General features: G+C 35.0%; 1 pseudogene; it reads right to left on the bottom strand.

Annotated features, from left to right (window-relative positions):
• Positions 1 to 7,752: 7,752 nt before the first annotated feature.
• Positions 7,753 to 8,798, bottom strand: LOC114508954 (annotated as a pseudogene).
• Positions 8,799 to 19,519: the final 10,721 nt, after the last annotated feature.

The raw sequence follows: 19,519 nt of genomic DNA, 5'->3' as shown, positions 1-19,519 counted from the left end.
CCTTGTAGTAATTGCAGATCACAGTAAGAACATTATTAGGACATTTTATTTCTAAATAAAATGATTATATGACATTTGAATGAAGAGTGAGGAAAAACTAAAGCCTACATGTTTTAGTGGTGAGGACATGAAACATTATTTTATTCTCCATTATACTGAACAATATAATTAAAAAAATAAAAATTATAAAGTGCATTTCATGGTACTATAAAATGTATGTGTTTCTTGGAAATTGAAATAAATATGCATAGTACATCTTTTAACTCTAGACGAAAGCTTTATGAAAATATTAAGAGCTAAATTAATTGAAAACTTAAATTTAAATTAAAAACATTTAATATGTAATAGAAATGATAACATATGGCCATATTTATATTAGTATGTGGAGTTCAGATGCTTAATGATATCTTAAAATGGCATACATGTAAACACAACTTGGTAAGTATTCATTGATATTTCATGTATTTAGAACAGGAGAGTCAAAGTCATTTTTACCAGGGGTCATTGCATTAGCCTCAAGGTGCCTTCAAAGGGCCAAATATAATTTTAGGGCTGTGTAAATGTAACTACTCCTTAACTAGGGGCAAGGAGCATGGCGGTAACGCCATGTAGAAACAAGGTGCTGGGCCAGATAAAAGAAGGTGGAGGGCCAGATTCAGCCTGCAGGTCTTGTGTTCGCCATCTTTGATTTAGAAGTTTCAAATTCAAATATACATGTAACCTCCATCCTTTCACCAAGGCCATTTGGTTTGTGACTTTCCTGGGTGATGACAGGGTGGTTGTGGAAAGGGGAGGGAGGTTGTGGAACGACAGGGAGGTTAGCTGGTAGCTGCAAAATGGGTCTTCACATCTACTTGATTATTACAGTCCTCCTCTGTTAAGGTCACCCTTCGGTGAGTAGTCATATGAGACACAAATATCTTCATGTTTTTTGCCCACTCAGAAATGTTTCTCTGTATCTGTTCCTCAAATATTTTCATCATCAATTTTTTTAATTATGTCATTTTTAAGCCCCTGTCCATTTAGCCAAACTATTGGCCATAACCCATGTAACAGTATAGAATCCCTTGTCAGGACATTTCTCCTTCTACTTAAAGTAAACAGTAAGATGTATTGCTTGAAGCTCTGTCACTGGGACGATTCTCATCACTGTCCTTTAGGGAATCCCAGAAATGGGTTGAAGTTCTGCAGCTGTCCACTTTAGCATGGTGCCTGTGTGTTTTGCAGAACCATTTGTAAACCAGGCATTAGTCTTCTGTTCTTCTGTCAGAAGATCATAGGGAACTGCCCATGAGACCATAGGTGAAGGCTGGGAGAATAGGTGACACAGCAGGGGTGGGGACCATAGGCATTTGGGCCACTTTTTCATGTAACTTACTTGTTTCTTCAGTGTCTGCTGTGACCTGATCTTGTATATACCACTTCCTCCTGATGAGGGAAAGCTTTGATGCATACCTAACTTCATGCTTAGTGGGTCAGATAACTCCCAATTCATGATGAACAGCTTAGGTCCTGTGGTAATTTGGTGACCCATGGTTAAGCATTTAGTCTCAGCTAGGGCTAAGTAGCAGGCTGGCAGTTAGTTTTTTAAATTTTGTTTTAAATTGATTTAAGAGGGAGGGAGGGAGAGAGTGAAATGAGAGAGAGAGAGAGAGAGAGAGAGAGAGAGAAATGATATGCTGTTCTACCCATTTATGTATTTGTTGGTTGTTTCTTGTATGTGCCCTGACTGGAAGTTGAACTTACAACCTTAGTGTACAGTAATGATGCTTTAACCCATTGAACTACCCAGCCAGAGCTTATTTCTGAAAAGGGTGGTAGTTATTTGCTGCAGGGGGCAGGGCTTTGCTCCAAAATCTTAAGGCCTACTCTGTGATACAACTAAAGAAGCCTGCCAAGGGCCCCAAACAGGATCCCCATCTGCCACTGACACTTTAAGCACTTTTGCATCTGGTGGATTACATGGTGCAAGCTGCAGAAAAGCTTACATAGAAAACTTGTCCTGGTTAAGAGCCTCTTTTTCTGGTTACACACTCACACACACACACACACACATTAACAAACTTTCCTGTCACTTGGTAAACGGACTAGAGTAACATGCGCAAATGAAGAATATGTTGCCTTCAAAATGCTCAGAGGCCCACTAGATATCTGTCTCCTTTTTAGTTGTAGGAGGGACTTCATGCAACACTTTACCCTTCATTTTAGAAAAAAAAAACATGACTTACACCAAAAGACCCCTGGAAATTTCACTGAGGCAGAAGTCTCAGAATTTTTATCACATTTATTTCTCACTTTTGCATATGCAAATGGTAGTAATCTGGAGTACTTGATAGTTTTTGTTCAATAGGCCTGGTCATGTCATCAATGTAATGAACCAATGTGATATCTTTTTGAAGGAAAAAATGATTATGATCCCTGTAAATTAAATTATGATAGGTCAAGTGATTTTATACAACCCTGAGGTAGGACAGTGATGGTGTATTATTACTGGCCTTACCAATGAAATCAAACTGCTCTGGTGGGCATTATGGATAGGGATATAGCAATAGGCATTTTTTAGATCAATAGCTGCATATCAGGTACCACGGTATGGGTTCATTTGCTCAAGCAATAAAACTACATCTATTATGCTTTGTTTATGATAATCCAATGTCAATCTTCATAATCCAATGTCAATGTTCAAGATCCATCTGCCCTTTGCACAGGCCACTTAGGACAGTTGAATGAGAATGTGGTGGGAATCACCATCTCTGCATCATTCAAATCCTCCATGATGCCACTGGTTTCTGTAATACTCCCAGGACAGTGGTGTTGCTTTTGTGGAGACTGAGAGTTCTTAAGGTCTGCTGTCTATAAACTATTTCTAAAACAGGCAGTGGCGTAATCCAATCCAAAAGCCTGAGAACTATGCACGCTGATGCTGTCAATTCAAGTTCAAGGGCAGAAGAATAATGTCTCAACTCAGCAGGCAGGCAGGAGGTGGGTAAATCCTCTTTCCTTCACTCTGTTCTATTCAGCCCCTCAATGGATTAGGAACTGTCCACCCACATTAGGGGAGAAATTTGCTTTACTGAGCTCACCAGTTCAGATGCTAATCTCACCTGTAAATACCTTCACAGACATACCCAGAAATAATGTTTAATCTGGGTACCTTGTGGCCCACTCATGTTGACACATAAAATCAACTATCATAATATTTTAATAGCCATTTAAATGAACAATTTAATTAATTGTTTGTTTAATTAATTAATATGGCATTAATTAAATGCCATATTAATCTCTGGCATTTTTAGAAAAAATAAATTTTATGTAATCAATATAAAAAATATAACAACTCTGAAGTAAAACTGTACTGAGAAGTTACTTAAAATGACCAAATGTCATTTTGCAATTGTTCATAAAATGTTTCTTAAGATTCTTGTTTAAATTCAGCATTTGAATGAGTGATCCTCAGCCTTGAAATATGTTGCACTCTGACCAAATGAGATACAGCAGCCATCACAAAGCGAGGATTTTCAAATGAAGCTCATGTTCCCTGAAAGCCAAAAGAGCTCCAATGTGAACAACCAAAGGCTTGTGACCTTTGCCACTGCAGAAAAGTATCAATTGATTCTTCAGCTCATTATTTCACATGTAAAACTAGTGGGATTAAAGTTTCCTAGAATGGAAATGCTATCAAGTTTTCTAAACAAAATGACTTTTTAACTTACAAAAATGTGTTATTTCTCTTTCCCTGAGAGCCATTTTACCTCTGTATAATAAAATTCCACAATGTACCTGCAGGAGTAGGAATGGAAGATCCAGCTTACCAAATTATACTTTTCTATACCTTCAACATTAGGCAGTAATGAGGAAAATCAGCACCCTTATAAAATATTTTTATTTCATTTATTCAAAAATCTTTATAAAATACTTTGAATCTTTTTCTTTTCAAATGTATATGTGTATACGTATGTTTTCTAAGTACACTTTGTCTTATTTTCTGTTAATTTGTATTGTTTTTAAAATGAATATTTGACTCTCTTTTGAAATATATGTTTTACTCTTTCTCCTTTGTTTACAAATACACACTCAAATTGCTTCCCAAATGAAAATTATAAATTAGTTCATGTGTGAGTGCTAAGCCGTCTTCTTTTCCTATAGATCCCAAATATCTTCTGAAACACTCATGGGGAGATGTTTCATCCTGGACTGTACTCATGTGTAACAGAGCCCTTTCAAGTGACATTTAAGAACTGATGATAAAAAGTAAAATAGTTTGATTGTAGAGATTACCATTATTTCCTTCTACATTCAGATTAAAACAAAATGAGAAAAGGAATTTATGGAAAGAAATCCTAGTGTGTGGCATTATTTTCAACATTATAGAAGCTTGGGCAGAGATATTCAGCTCTCTTGTTCTAATATCTGTGTTGAAATATCAAAAACAAATGTCCCAGAAAACAATAAAAATCCCATTTTATCTCTAGAAACAGAAGGAAAATTTCACTTCCCACCCAAAGTGTATAAGCTAGAAATGGAAAGGATAGCAGATTAAAAAAAGTAAGAACACAGAGTGAAAACTCACTCTATCATTCTCCTCTCACAAAAAGCAATGAATGATCATGGAAAATGAGGAAAGAAAAATTTGTACAACTTTACTATCACCATTTTTCTTAGTAGAAATCTGCACACACTCTTGATTTGGAAGGAACAGCCTAGGAAAAATGTTCTAGGTCTACAGAAGCCTTAAGAGTCTCACTAGTCAGAACAGCTGTTTTGGAAGCCTGTGTTTTGTATAGTGGCTATATTGTTCACGGAGCTGGCAAAATTTGTCCAGAGCTATTCCTTGATACAGTGACCTCGCCATATTAGTGAAGTCAAGAAGGAGCCTGAAAAGGCTAGGACAAAGGATAGCAGAATATCTATATCCTGACCTTACTTCACAAACTGAAAATAATGAATTTTTTACTGTTTGGGAAACTCATGGCCCTAAGCTGTTTCACTAAACATTTAATTCATGACAAATAAACCATTCAGCTTAAAGTCCATATCTGCATTTCTGAGAACAACCAGGTAGAACAGGTGGGACAAAAATAAAATACACTCACTATATTCATGAGTTAGAATCAGATGTAAAAATGTATTCTTTGATTAAACAGAGTGAGGATAAGTAAAGGAAAAGTAGAATGTGTGAATCCATGAGAGTGTAGTCAAAAAAGCTAAAAGAAAGTGGAGAAAAAAAACACTTTCTTGAAAATAAAATATGAGAACTGAAGACATTTTCTGTATTTAAAAGATTCAGATCCTTAGTGAACGAATTCAAGATGGTTTTAATGGAGTGATGACATCAGAAGCTAGATTAGAGAAGGTTGTAGACTTAGTAGGGGAAATTATGTGGTTTGGCTGAATAATGCCTCCCACCAAAGATGTACTAAGATTAGGAATTTCTACAGGATAGAAATATACTGTTCTTCCAAAAAGGGGGAATATCTATCTATTTATCTACCTCTCTATCATCAAATCATCACATTATACACTTTAAATATCTTGTAATTTTGTCAATTATACCTCAGTAAAGCTGAACAAAGGACTATTTTTGAAGATGAGCAGCAATATATGTGTATATGAATATATGAGTGCATATATGCACACAGTTGTATATGAAAATGTATACATATATAAATTAAATTCTTTTTAAAGTTGAAGAGTTATTTCCTTGAATCTTCTTTAACAAAGCATTTTTTCATGTTTTCTTTAGAATACACACCAATGAGGAATATAAGTAATCTCTTTAGGTATGTGTAGTGGTAAAAATGAAAGTCAAGTTACCAAACTCCTCTTTCACATACTTCATAGTGCAAGGCTCTCAATTAGTGGAAAATCTACCATATGCTTATACCCTTCAGTTGAGTTTAATTCTTATTGTGTCAAATTTATAAAATAAATTTAATTTTAAATTTACAGACCATATGTTGAATTAAACTTGAAGTGTCCCAGGATGCCTACAATAAAATTAATATTCAAATTGGTGAACTAAATTTTCACTGCATAACCCCTACTTCTCCTTATTGTATATCCAATCATTTTTATTCAAACTGCAATGCATAAAATAGACATGATATCATCCTAGGCCTGCCAATCATATTGATCTAATTAATATAGAAATCCTAATATAAAAGGTACTTCTGTTATAATTGTTACTCCACAAAGATTTTCTCAAAATACTTTATCAAGATTCCGTATTTCAGAACTTCACAACAGAGAATAAAATACTAAAATAATGTCACTTCCTGAAGAAGTAGAGTTTTCACCTCATTTGTGTTTTTATCACTCTTTGACAGAGGAATGCCGAAGTAATTATCTTGCATAGGTGAGCAGACTTCTATTTCAGAAACTTGTGCTGCTGACCTAAGTTTGTCTATGTTTTGCAGAAAAATGAGCCAGGTGCTTTCTTGTGGGAAGAAGTAGGGGGGATAGTAAGAAAAAGCAAGCAAGGGTTAGGGTAGAGAGAAACAGGGGTTGGAGCAAAGAAAAAAGCCCTCTTTGGGGTTCATTCAAGAAAATATTAAAATGAACTGAAATATCTTTTTGATGAAAATGTGTTTTCTTAAATATAGAAGCTAAATTTAAATTGTAGTTGCTAAAAACAAACAAACAAACAAAAACAATGAAACACTGATTATCCTGTTTTTGAAAGAGTTAGAATATATCTGTATAAAGTCTTTCTATAGCAAATCTAAGTTCATGCAAACTGGCCTGCTCCTTGAGTTTTATGGTATTGGGAATTTCTAAGAGATTTAGATATTGCAGGAGGCTCTGAAGACCCTCAATATGGTAATCACAGTGCAGAATTCAAGGACTTTGGAGTAAGGCCATGTTTGAAAAGTAGCTTTATGCTTGCTTTTGGGCAATGGCAGAGACTGTGTCTGATCATGCACCACTAGGTAATGATGAGATCCCAATAGCCCATCATGATCCTGGCATTAATTGATCTTTCAGATTTGAAAACAAATATGCTGAAACAAAGATGAAAGTAGAAATTTTTTTGCTAAAAGGGTATTTCATATTTTCGTTTTTCAAAGTAAAGAATGTGATTTTACCTTCAAAACTGTTTTCAGAAAAAAATAAAATGACAAGAACCCATATACAAAACTTGGAATTTTTCATTGAACTATTGACTCTTAGCAGAAGAAGGGACTTCTGAAGTATCTAAGTCTCTCTCCTGGAATCACTTCTAAAATGTCCCTCACTTACATGACCAACCTCCTCGAATATTTCCCAAATTTGATGTAATTCATCTCATAAAAGCAACAAATAAATTTTAATTATTTAAAACAAAAGAATGAATAAAATAAGGAAGAGAGTCCTGTTCTATTATATGTTTTTAGAGAAAGTTCACATCATTGAAGCAGCTTTGTAACATGCAGAGAGAACACAGAACTGGCTTAAAAAACAAGAAAAGATTCTGTGTACTTGCATTATTTAAATGTGAACAGCTGCTGTCATCTTGCTCTATCAAAAGTGGCAAGCTATATTCACTCAAGTACATTAATTTAATTGTAGCTCATATAGTTTTATGCTTGGGATGAGGCTAAAACAAACCAACCAGCTAACCACAGAGGTGTTAATAAAAATAAACTTTAAAATTTTAATTATTGTGAGAAGTGACCAAATAAAATTTTTGATTAACAAAAAATTTCCAATTACATAAATAAATTTCATTATTTACTGAAAATTTCTGTCAGACAGTCCTGATTACAATAAAGAAATACATAAAATGGGAACAGTTTAAGTAAATGTGACTTTCTGGTTCCTTTCAGAAGGTCTACAGGTCCAACTGCTAGCCACATGAGTCCCTCTGCATTCTCAAGTAGCATGCATTACTCTTCCTAAGAGGTAAGGTGAATGTCAACCTTGTTGTCAAAGTTGGTTTTTGTGGCTCCATTTTTCCTGCCACAGCAAAACCCTGCAGCATCTCATCACACCTGATCCCTTAAATATGTATCCCAACCACCTTCTCCTCTTTGTTAGTCTAAGTTATTTGCTCCACACATTTTGTTTTCCTTTTTGTAACTGCGTGATACATTGGGGTGAAGGTGGTTGATAGGTCTTCACATTTTCTTTTCCATATTTAGCAATAGCCTCATCTTCTGTGAGTCCTGCTGTGCCAGTGTATGGCAGCTGAAGACTACTGTGGGGGTGTTGTCATAGTCTAATTTGGAATTTTATTTGTAGTCCAAAATCTGTGGGCAAGTTTTCAGTCAGCAACTATGGCAACTGTAATAAGAAGAGCTTCTTCACACATCCCCAAATGCATAGCTACCTTTTATATTTGTATTCTTGATTTCATGACCTGATGATCTGGCCTTTGCATCTGAGTTTGTTTAAATTTAGGACCCCTGGAATTTGGGTCCTGTCCAATGGCCCACAGTGGGCAGTCAACATCTAGAATTGTGGTCAAGGTGGGTTCCTAACCAGGAACTGAAGTAGCCACGTAGAATTTCAGATGCAAGGAAGTGTTTTTAACTTCCTTGAACTGTGAGCCTTTCAGAGCCTCTATGCCATCATTCTCTGGATCTTCAACACAGTTGGAACTAATTATTGAATAAAAATATATAAGCACCTCATCAGGTGGTATCATAAGTGATGTCTTTGAGGCCAGAGTAGAAGGAATCCCAGCTATCTCCACAGCAATGTGTCCTGCACCAACAATGACACTGCAGCTAGGCAATTGTTCCAGCTGAAAAAATTCCATCACTGGTTATTCCTAGTCTGGCACCAGGAATCTGGCTCTCCTGTGGATGCGAGGGCATGCCACATTTTTGGTACACATCCAACATTCACACAAGTGCCAGCCAGCTTGTGGCACTCGCAGCCACCACCACAACCTTGGTGTCCAGCTCTCCCACCTCTAGGTTTTCTGTTAATTATTTTATTTTCCCTTACCCTGCCTCTTTTACCTCCACTTCTATCATGTAAAAGAATATACATACTTATGATGGCTAGAGTTTCAGTTTAGGTTTTGGGTAGTACTGTAGTCACTGACAGACAGGATAAGGAGAGTGTGTTCTGAGGGGGCAAAAGGGAGAACTGAGCTAGATATTTTTATTTTCCATCCCAGGTGCATTTTCCATTACCATCCACTGCTTTCTTTGCCCTTAGAAGTTACTCTCTACCTACAAATTCAAATGAATTCTCTTTCCTTTTAACTGGATCGGTTCAGAACTCAGTTATAGCCACACTCTGGGTTTAGGGCTGTAGTGGTCACAGCTTTTCCCAGTTTTGACTTGTGTGAACACCAGTGTGAACACCAAAGTGTCACAGGTTCGATTCCCAGTTAGGGTACATGCCTTGGTTCCAGGCCATGGCCCCCAGCAACCGCACATTGATGTTTCTCTCTTTCTTCCTCCTTTTCCTCTCTAAAAATAAATAAAATCTTAAAAAAAATAATGCTTTGCACAACATTGATGTAACCTGGCAGCTAGGGAGAGTGGACTGGCATGCACATGTGAACAATGATGACTTCACTGCACTAGTCAGTGGGGGCAGTAGATGCCCTTGTGTGAGCATGTGTACTATGTAGTCATCACATTCAAAAGCCTGAGTGAATAGAGCAACAAATCTGCATAGAATTTTACATTAAGCTTGAACATCCCTCTGTATAAACTATTCAGATGATTCAGAAGGATTTTGGGGGTGATACAATGAGTGAAGTGCAAATAAAAGTGTGGCACAAACACTTCAAAGATGGTGGAGAATCTGCTGAAAGTGATCCATGTTCTGAAAGGTCTACAACAAGCAGAACCCCTGAGAATGTTGAACGTGTATGGGCTGCAATTAACAAAGACTGGCAACTGACAATACAAGAGCTAGAAGCTGATCTGGAGATTCCAAAAACTACTGTGTCCAAGATTCTGATGAAAGATTTTGGCATAAAATATGTCCTGGGAAAATTTGTTTGATGGTTTCTGCTACCAGAGCAGAAGGAACATTGTGCTGTAATTGCTAATGACTTGATACAGACTGTTACCAATGAACCAGATTTCCTCAGAAAGATCATAACCAGAGATGAATGGTGGGTCTACAGCTATGATATGGAAACAAAGGCCCAGTTGACCCAATGGAAGTCTCCTGGTTCTCCATGCCCAAGAAGGTGCAGCAAAGTCACAGCAAGATCAAGACCGTGTTAATTGTGTTTTTTGATTGGGAAGGTGTTGTCTACCATGAGCATGCTCCTCTGGGCCAAATAGTTAATAAGGAGTACTACCTTAAAGTTTTTCATTGAGAGATTCAATACTTCAAAAATGGTCACAGCTATGGGCAACTGGTGATTTGCAGTTTCACCACTACAACACACCTATTCATGCATCACATCTCCTGTGGAGGTTTTTGGTGAAACATCAAATCACTTAGGTGACTTAGCCTCCCTACAGTCCAGATTTGGCACCCTATGACTTCTGGCTTTTCTCTAAATTAAAATAACTTTTGAGAGAGAATACATCTCAGACCATTGATGAGATTCAGGAAAATACGATGTGGCAACTGATGGTGGTTCCAACAAAGCATGTCACAGAGTGTTTTGAACAGTGGAAGAGATGTTGGTAGAAGTGTGTGAGGTCCCAAGGTGCCTACTCTGAAGGGGGCTGAAGCGTCATTGTCATTTATACAATGTTTCTTGTATCTTGTATCTTCTTCAATATATGTTTCTATTTTTCATAGTATGGATGGATACTTTCTGGACAGATCTTCTATGTTTGAAAGCCATTTTGTTAAACTCTCTTTAACTACCATCTGAGGGTATCATCTGTTTTCTGATGATCTCTAGCCAGAAACTGCTGTTTGGGTGCAGTTGTAACAAATTGTTGGTAAAAAAAACAAACAAAAACATAGAGAAGCTTTTTATGAATTATGCCAGATACAAACTGCACACTCCTAAACTTTATATTATCTTCGAGCCTTGCCCTGTTTCTTACACCATGTTTCCTCTCTAACCCTTTAGCAGCATCTCTCCACACTATGTGCAGTAAAAAACTCTCATCACATTCTTGATTCCACTGGTGCTGGGTGTCAGAGATGTGATAAACTTACAGTTGGGAGCTCAGGAATGGAGTGAAGATATCTGTCTTGTATATGATGTGGCAACTTAAAAGCATAAATGAATAAAAGTAAAAAGCTTAATTTTTCAAAGTCTGAGCAGAATAATTCCAAAGCTAATGGTGCTTGTGCCAAAACAGCAACATCCAAATGCCATTTACTATACTTAGAGATGTTACAGTATATTAATATTTAGAAGCATAAATAGATGGACTAACTTCAATCACACATACTACAAAATCAACAAAAAGAAGGTCCCAGCCTTACATTCTGACTGAACGTATGTTTCTCAAGGAGAGTCAGCTTGTGAGAGTCACATTTGATGAGAATGTGTTTTCTTCATGGATTCTCTACTGGAGTGCAAATCCACCATATTACCTTTACAGTATGAGACATGTCTTTCCTCACTTAGTAATGCTTACTTGATTCTGATTGCTTGAAAATTCATTAGCATTCTGTCAAGTACACACAAGGAACAAATAAGTTTAGAATAAATGAGTAAAAACCAGGCATGTGAACTTTTATAAAGCTGAAGATACATGTTGAATTTAGATTAACTCATTTATAAACACTATACAAATGTTTATAACTATTATTTACCAAATCCTTTAAAAATGAACACAAGCAAACATCCATTTTTCTGTATATAGTATTAAACTTCTCCACCTATACCTTCCAGGTGAATTTTATTGTTATTTTTCTGAGAGGTGTGACCTATAGAAACATAGTATAACTGTGCACTTTTTAAATTGACAACTGACCAACTGAATGTCAGGGTTGGATGATATAGAGGGATTTTTAAACCAGAGCTCTGAGTATCAAACTGACTTTTCTTTTTTCAAATACGTTCTCTCTTACTATATAATTTCTGTTTTGAGGCATAAGAAGATACAACCACTGCAGGCATAACTACTTTCTTAAAATATTTTTGTTAGAGTTTTTGAGAAAAATTTTTCCATAGGAGCCATTAAAATCAATTCATGTTTTTGAGCATGGTTAAAATTGAACCTTGAATTGACTTTAAATAACAGTGAAGTAGAATGTTGATCTCTAGTCACTACATTAATCTCCTTAATGTTGTCTTTGATCTCCTTTTGATCATAATTTTTTAGAGTTTTGTGTTTGTAAGCTATTTTCCTTAGTGTTTTATTTGACATTTTTATAAACCTGAAAAAAAATGCTACAATAGAGAAATAATTGGCAGCAAGTAACTTTCCTCCTCATTGTTTCCATGTTGTTCTTCTTTCAATTCAAAAAAAAATTCTCCTGGTTTCTTTCTCTCTCTCTAGTTCTCTCTTTGACTCATTCAATCTTATTCTTACTGCCTCTGTAGCTTCATTAACACTTTACTTGATGGGGATCAAAGTAAAATTTATTCTAGTGATTGAATGCAATGGAAAAATGAGAAATATATTTCACATACCTAGATTACACTCAACCTCCTCAAACTGTTCTGGTTGAGGGAAATTTAGAGCAAATTGCTAAACCAATATTTGCATATAATTTAATGCATAAAAGAGGTTGAATAAGAACAATTCACAAGCAGTTCTTTCCCTTTTAGCACAAAGGTTTGAATTTATAGTCTAGTCCTGCAGCATTGTTCCTAAGACCCACATCCTCATTCAGAGGAATTTTCACCTGTGATTCATGTTTTTGTAAATGTTGACAGATCAGATAGAAATACTTCAATACAATTATGCTTATGTATAATTATACTCATAGTTATATTAATTATAATATAATGTATGCATAGTAATGCATACATTTAATACAGATAATTAATTGAATTATAAGTTAAGCATAACATTTTATCTCTGGTGACTTCACAAATAAAATGTACTTTTATTTTTAAATAAGTTTAGGCATATACAAGTTAATTTTCATTGTGCTTTTGAAAAATTGATAATTCCCTTAACTCATCAAAGCCTTAGTTTCCTTATTTGTCAAATGGAAATAATGATTTATTGCTAAATATAAATACAGAATACATGTAGCCAATTTTTGCAAAATGCCTTGTACAGCTAAGCATAAATTAAGTGGTAGTGGTAGCGATGATGTAGGCAGTGACATTTGTTGTAATTTCTTTGTCTTTCCAGCAGTTCCTGAAGGTCATCTGAATCGAAGAGATTGTTGTTTCCTATTGCTACTATATAAAAAATACCACAAACTCAGTGGTGTGAAAGCACTCAACTTTGTTGTCTTAGAGCTCTGATGTTAGAGTTCAAAGTGGGTCTCACTGAACCAACGTCAGGTGCTGTTGTGATTGTGCTCCTTTTGGAGCCATTGGGAAAAATCTGTCTCCAGCTTCTTTGACTTTTCCAGCTTGTTGAGGCTACTTGTATTCCTTGTTCCCTTTCTCCTTTATCCCAATCAACAGACTTTTGTCTTTCTGGGCCTTTCTTCTATATTCATATGTTCCCCTGACTTTTTGCTTCCTTTTTCCACTTGTAACAACCCTATTAGTACACTGAGTTCCCCTGAATAATTAATCCCAAATAATTGTCTGATCTCCAGATATTTAACTCACACTGAAAGTCATTTTTCCATGTGAGGTAACATTTTCACAGGTTTCAGGGATTGTGATACAGTGTCTGTGAAAGATCGTTCTGTTTACATTAAGAGATGTCAATCATTTTTCAAAAACCTCAGTTAGACATAGACATTATACTCTCTTCCAGTTAATGAGAAATGTTTCTTCTCTTTTTTACCAATAAACCTTGTAAATTAAAAGTGCAAATAACCAATATATACAATTTAAAGAATTATAATAAAGTGAAAACATACACAACAGACGCAGTATGAAACAGAACAGAAGCAGTATATTTGAAGTTAAGTACATAGTCCTAACAAATTTGATTTGCTTCTGTCACACAACCTTAGTACTAGTTACAATGATAAATTTAGTATATTTATAGAAACATTTTTATTTTCTTCCTAGTATACACTTATACACATAAACACTCCCCAAACTTAATTTTTTCCTATGTAGGAGCTTGTTGTATAACTTTGTTTTGAGTAAAGTGATTTTCAAGATTCATCCATATTGGTACACACAGTTATATTTCATTTACTTTAGGCTTGTGTAATATTATTTGTACATTGAAATTTATCTTTCCAAATATTGATGAGCATTTAGGATTTTCTTATTCCCTTTTATCAACAAGACCACTTCAAAAACTCTTACACATTTTCTGATGTTCATAAGTGAAGGTGTCTCTAGAGAAGATGCCAAATATTGGAATTGGTCCCACTGCTTAACATTGTGGACAACATCTGGTGTTGTCAGGCATCTTAATATCTAGAAGTATATTAGATATTAATTTACATTTCACTGGGATTTTAATTTGCATTTTACTTTTTATAATGGTGTTGTATACTGTTTACATGTTGAGGCAATTTAGATTTTCTTTTTTTTAATACTTTTCTTAAGATTTTATTTTTTATTTTTAGAGAGGGAAGGGAGGGAGAAAGAGAGAGAGAGAGAAACATCAATGTGTGGTTGCTGGGGGCCGTGGCCTGCAACCTAGGTATGTGGACTGACCGGGAATCAAACCTGTGACACTTTGGTTCACAGCCCGAGCTCAATCCACTGAGCTACGCCAGCCAAGGCTTAGATTTTCTTTTGTGTGAGATGCCTATTTCTCTATTTTCCTGTTACACTTATTGTGCTTATTCTAAAAGTTTATTTATATATTATGAATACTAATTTTTTTCAAATGCAAGTGTGATAAATATATCTTTTTAAACTGAAACTCATCTTTTTGTTCTCATCCCTAACAAAAAATTGTAAAGTCATTCTTCTACAGTTTCTTGTATTTTAAAGATTTTATTTATTTATTTATTTATTTATTTATTTTAGACAGAGGGGATTGGAGGGAGAAAGACAGGGAGAGAAACATCAATGTGTGGTTGCCTCTAATGTGCTCCCAACTGAGGACCTGGGCTGCAACCCAGGCATGTGCCCTGAGTGGGAATCAAACCTGAGATGCTGGTTCTGAGGTCTGCACCAGCCAGATCTATTTTCTTGTATTTTAAATTTTTCCTTCAATATTTAAGTGTTTGCTTATCTCTTAAACCTTACAAAGACAGAATAGACACTATGAAATACCTCCCTGTCCATTTTGCCAGAGGACACATAAGGATCCGAGACATTCATGCAGATTTGTTTGGTTCTAGATCATAAAAACATAACCCCTTATTAGAAGTCAATCTAGGAATTTTACTTGCATCATTTCATAGATTAGTGTAAAGAATGCCATGTTACAAGTGCGTTGAGTGAGTCAGGTCACTTGAATAAATGACAGGTGCTCCAGAGAATCTGCCAAAAGAGTCATCAACAGACAGGTTAAAATGACCTGTGAATGAATGAGTTCGAGGCATATATACATAAGGAGGCTGACAAGGAGCAATCGAGGAGTGGGGTAGGAGAAGAACCAAAAAAGCTTAATGTTGAAAACCTATGGCAATTTTTGTTTCAAGGGGGGACATTATGTTTTACAATATTAAATATTCCCTGAAAAATAGATGAATGAGAACTAAGTGATCATTGGGTATAGGAGCAAAAATTCAGGAATAGTCTTTTTGAGAGCTTGTTCAGTGGATGAGTAAAGGATGAAATTCAGATAGCCATGCCTGAATAATAAATGGGAAAAGAAAGGAAGTACAGATATTTTAGATGTCTTTTGCAAGGTGTTTGGCAATGCCAGGTAATGGAGTAGGAAATAAAACTGGAGAAGAGGTGAAGCAGAAGAACAAATAGGAAAAATGTGAAGACTTTTGAAAAATGCAAGTAGAAAAAAAGAGAAAGAATAAGGGACAATGGGTAAGCTTCAATAGTTGGAATGCAATTCCTGAGGTAGCATTCATGGGATCCAGAGAACAAATGGAGGAGTTAGCCTCAGCCAAAATGAGACATTTGCTGTTATAATATGATAAAGAAGTTAGTTATAATACACTGTGACTTGGTAGATGAGGTTCAGGAATTTGAAGTTTTTATCTGAGTGTGTCTACATTTCTGTGAAGTAAAGACTAGGTTTTCTGCTGAGAATGAGTGGGAAAGTAATAGAGTAGGACAACTGAAGAGATAAGAAATGGTTTGATTAGACATTATGGAAAATAGAGAAAAATCTTAACAGAATAGAGAATTTGGTGAGCAGGGTAAATGGCCCTATTGAGCTCAGGAAACATTAATTAATAGAGGCAATTTTCTGAGAATTTTGTGATTTTCTTTGATTATAATCAACTGTCCAGGTATAGGAACAAAGAAATCAGCCTTTTGGATTGTTTACTAAGTAGATTCAAAATTGGAAATTAAAAACAAAATTGCAAATATTAACAAAGGTGTGGTGAAAGAAATTGATCAAAGTTTGGGAGCTTAAAAGGACAAGAGAAAAATCTGAGGTAGAAATAAGACCTTACAGACAATTGATTGTATGTCACAAGAGTGAATACAAAGCCTGATAAAATAAAAATATTAAATTTTTCATGCACTCACCCACCTTGGTCTTCTAAGAAGCACTAGAAGATTAGAAAATACTAAAACACAGATGTAACTTTTTGTCAGTTTTTTCATTTGCCTAGTCATGCTTTTTAAAATATCCTTCTGATGGGAGAATATTTTTTCCACATTTAGAAAAATCATCATGAGTTATTTTTTAAATTATTATTTCCTTTTTGTTGTATCACTAATCAATGCTATATTTTCCTTAGGTCTTCCTACTGCAACTTCTTATATGACATTTTTAATCTGTGTTTACAAACTCATGTAACCAAGGATACATATAAAATGATAACATAATTTTAGAAAATCATTTACCCCTTCAATCCACAAAATTTTATAACTTTAAATCAGATTAATGTCACCTTTGACATTTCTTTATGAGACTGAATATATTTTGGTTATTGATTCTCATTTGGTATATATTCTCACTTTTCTATAAACTCCATCCCTTGCTGAATTTTAGTTAATGTAGTACTAATTCAGAGCTCACTGGAAGATACAGTTAAGTGTCGTAGGTGTCACATAAGATTATTAAGTTGGCTTGCAGGACACTGGGAACCTTGCTAGGAGAGGACTCTGCTCATGTACTGCTGAAAAACTTAGGTGCAACAGCACCTAAGGATTTTACTAACACTGCATTTCAAATTCCTTATCTAGGTATTGATTACTGTTTCCTGGGACTGTATCCTTGCTATTTTACATCAAATATCTTTAGGTTCTGATCCATCCTTCTGATTATTTTGATTTTATTGTATATGTTCTTAAACAATTCTGATTTTCTTTCACACTCTTGCACAGACTCTATTTCTCCAGTAAAAACAGAGAAGCCCCATGAAAACTACTGTAATTACTATAAGATTGAAAATACCCTCTAACTAACCTTTTGCATCTTCACTGTTCTTGCAGATTATGAAATATTCAGTATTTTTATCCTGAGACACATTGCTTTTAACATATTTGGCACAGAAGGTTATCTTTAAAATTCCCTCAAAATCTCCCAAATTAATGTTCTGTGTAGTGAGCACCTGCCAGCTTTGACACAGTTATGGGATTAGGCATTTTTGAATGATTTTTGATTCTGGAGGTTGTTTGCATGCTGTTCCCAAAGCTGGCTGTTTTTCAGCTCCAGCATCTTCCATTCCATGAAGGATTTGCTGTGAAACTAATAAATGTTTCATTTCATTTTATAATTATCATACATAGGAAATGCCTTTATTACAGCCTGACACTTTCCTGAATATAAAACCACTGCCCCTATAATTAACTTTAACCAAGTTAGTACTAATCCTCAATATTGCCTTGGAGGTAGGTTTGGTGGGGTGGGGGAGGATCTTTATTATACTTCTTTTCCACTGATAAGATCAATAACTTTATATAACTTCTACAAGTCAAATTAGATTTTATAATAATTCAAAGTTAATTCAACAGCCATATGGTGTTACAGGTTATAATCATATTATTAAGTGGAGAACTAAACCTGATCAGAGAGAAAATGTTAGGAAATAAATACGAAGTCTAAAGACAATAATACATTGTGCAGAACTTGCATTTCATCCTTCAGAGGCACACAAGATGATACATTCATGTAGCTCACTCAATTTCCTTTATTAAATGAAAAAATTAATTACTAAATGAAAAAATAAATTTTATTTTTGAGACAAATTTTATCTTAAATTTGTATGTTTTCATTTCACAGAATTTCTGAAAAAGAAGGCCTGGACCCTCTTATAATATATAAGAATCATTCATTTGAAAACAAGTGCTCTCAGAATCAATCTGAGATTGATTTTCACAATAAAAAATAAATTTAAATGAATGTAAATGTTTTATTTTTTATTTTTTTATTTTTTTAAATATTTTATTTATTTATTTTTAGGGAGGAAAGGGGGGGGAGAGAGAGAGACAGACAGACAGACAGAGAGAGAGAGAGAGACATCAATGTGCGGTTGCTGGGGGTTATGGCCTGCAACCCAGGAATGTACCCTGGCTGGGAATCGAACCTGGGACACTTTGGTTCCCAGCCCGTGCTCAATCCACTGAGCTACGCCAGCCAGGGCTGAATGTAAATGTTTTATAATAATCAAAGAAAAATTCTTTAAATACTCAAAAAGAACTAAAATTAGAATATATGTCAGTATACTCTGAGGGTGTACATTAAATTTTTATTTAAGTATATTATTTCTTTATATTAAAATATATTATGTGTGTTCTTGACTCTGTTATCAGAACAGATGGCTGCATTGGAGAGAAGGTGTCTCTTACATTTCCATTCAACTTAGTGTGACTAATTTATCCCTATTTTTCTTTCAGCAACATCCTATAAACTTAAACTCATGGCAAAATGTGTTTAAACTTGACTTTTAAACTGTGGTTCTAAGCTCTCCTTTTCAAAAGTACAGGTTAAAATAGAAACTGCTAGGCATCAGACAGTAAAATAAGTGATTTAAATATAATAAAAAATACTGTCTTACCTTCAATAAGATATCCCCTAGTGGTTGAAGCAGAGAAGTAAACTCGCACTACATACGTGATTAATACAATGGAGGTATATATTACATTGTTACAGGAGGATAAGAAAGAGTTTTGTAACCCAAGGTTGTATGGGCCAGGGGAAGGTTATTGAAGAGGTAAAGCTGTTGTCGAATTCCATGGTAAGAGGCCAGGTGACTGGGAATTAATTCAAGGCAGACAAAATGTGAAAAAACCTAACGTAAAAAAGATCAGATAAGATGTGTACAACAGGATAGGTCATATATAGTTATGTATTTCACTGAGATAGAAATCAATACATTATATATAAAATAGTGCAAATTCATTAAAAATATTTCATTGTGAAAACAAGTAGAATATGGGAACCTTCAAGCCTAAAATCCTATGTTGCTACATATGAACTAGAAAAAAGAATGGCGGAAAAGTTATGCTTGCTACCAACATACCCAT

Source organism: Phyllostomus discolor, chromosome 11, assembly GCF_004126475.2.
Source record: "Phyllostomus discolor isolate MPI-MPIP mPhyDis1 chromosome 11, mPhyDis1.pri.v3, whole genome shotgun sequence".
Lineage (NCBI taxonomy): Eukaryota > Metazoa > Chordata > Mammalia > Chiroptera > Phyllostomidae > Phyllostomus > Phyllostomus discolor.
This window is presented reverse-complemented; position numbering and strand designations above follow the sequence as displayed.